Source organism: Mus pahari, chromosome 15 (assembly GCF_900095145.1).
Source record: "Mus pahari chromosome 15, PAHARI_EIJ_v1.1, whole genome shotgun sequence".
Taxonomy (NCBI): domain Eukaryota; kingdom Metazoa; phylum Chordata; class Mammalia; order Rodentia; family Muridae; genus Mus; species Mus pahari.
The window spans coordinates 77,954,329-77,956,448 of record NC_034604.1 but is presented as its reverse complement, the minus strand read 5'-3'; positions in this window follow the sequence as shown (position 1 = coordinate 77,956,448).

Genomic DNA, 2,120 nt, shown 5'->3' with positions numbered 1-2,120 from the left:
GAGAGAGAGAGAGAGAGAGAGAGAGAGAGAGAGAGAGAGAGAGAGACTAAAGATTATTCATGTGTGCATATGTATCCAATAAAAGTCCTTGCTGTGGACGCTTGAGTTGGATCCCCAAACCCACCCAAGCATCCCGATGCAACAGCAGGCATCTATGATCTCACATTCCTACCATAAGATGGGAAACTGAGTCCAGAGAGTCAGCCTGAAGCTCTGAAGCAGTGGAACAGAAACAACAGACACCGTCTCTCAAAATGGTCCAAGGCATGAATCAACTACCCTCCCAACTCTACACTCATGCCATTACACACATGTACACCACACTCACGCAATACATGCATGCACACACACAAAAATAAAGTTAAAAAATTCTTAAAGGAGATGGAAAGTTCTTTCGTGGACAAGTATAATAAATGAGTAGGTTATTGCACAATGCACACACATGCACAATAAACACACACACTGCAATAAAACACTAGACCTCCATAACCTTGTCAAACTCTTAGGTGTTAATTGAAACCAAGTTTGTTTGTTGTTTTTATTTTACTGGGCCACAACGTGCCCTGGGAAAGCCTCAGACCACTGTCAGTCTGGTAGGAATGACATCACAGAGGACCACAGCCTGCATGGCTTAAACAACAGAACTGTCCTTGAGCCTGGATGTCTGAGATCAAGATAAGGGTGGAGCTAGTTTCTTCTGAGGTCTCCCTTGTAGCTGGTAGGTGGCCATCTTGTCCTGCATTTTCATATGCTTTTGTCTTTGTATCTGTATGTCCTTACCTCCTCTTATTATTAGGACTAAGTATTATTGGTTCACAGTTATGCTCATGACATACTCTTAAACTAATCATTGTTTGAAAGACTATACTCAAACATAGTGAAAAGTGTTTCTAATGGGCTAGGATGCACAATGAAATTCCTGAAGTTATTTCTGTGCCTGGGAGTTGGGAGGAATGGTACTACTGGAGCACCTACAGGGATAGAATCCCTCTATAGGAAATGAATAGACTACACAAAGAACATCTTTCTTCATGAGACCCAAGACAGAAGGTTTGTGTAGCCTGTCCATGGGTCCATCCTGATGGAGGAGTTGCATACTAGGGAAAGGAAGGGGAGGGGAGGGGGGGAGGGAGGGAGGGAAGGGAACGGATTGATGAGCTCCTAGAACCATGAGGTCTAAACTCTCTCTTCTAGTATGACTAGACTCTCCAAACTCTCCGTCTTAGCCTTTGAAGGTGGTATGTTACCCAAAGCCTCATGAGTTGCAACCCTTGTTGTGACACTCTTGTAAAATCTTTGGGACACGGGACCTAGATATCAGACATTCTGTCCCTGGGGAAGTCTACTCTTGGAGCCCACTGCCTTTTCCTCGTTATTAATTTTTTGGTCATCTTCCCTAGAAAAAGAAATGTAATGTAAAAAGCCTTTGCTCATGATAAGACACCTTCTGTCCTAATTGTAAGTATGGAAGTTCTGTGTGTTTCTGTCACTCAGTCAAGCTGCCTCTCTTCCCCTTCCCTCATTTCTAACCCTGAGAAGCGGTGGGTCCCTGGAAGGAATCCTTACTATAAGCAGTCATTGAGATAACAGTAGATTTGCTTACTTTCCTAAGACAAGCTCTTGGAATTTTCAAAGAAGGAAATTTCTTTGAATGATGTACTCAGAATGTCTAAATTGCTACAAAATCTACAAGAGGTGAGACCCAAGAAAATCCTCTTAGTAGATAACATCCCTGCCCCACCCTCAGCCTTGGTATGGAGGAGAAGGAATACTGGGGCCTGCCTCCTGCCTCTGAAGCTTCACCTTTTGTGCCTAAGCACCTAAGGAAACAGAACAAATCAGGCAAAAGGACAGTTGCATATCCATTGTTGAACATAATTGAAGTTCTTGATAAAGAGGCACTCAGTTTTCAGGGAACACGAAGTAATGCAAAGCACTGGGCACAGACACAGACTTGCTTAGTTCCAGGAGTTCTTCTCTCAAAGAACATCTTGAACCTAGAAAACGTGAGCATCAGGGAACTATAACAAAAATCTTTTGCAAGCATCTGCTCTTGATAACATCAGTAATTACATCTCAAGGAAGAACTCAGTGTGGACCCAGGCAGGTCTGTTGGTGCA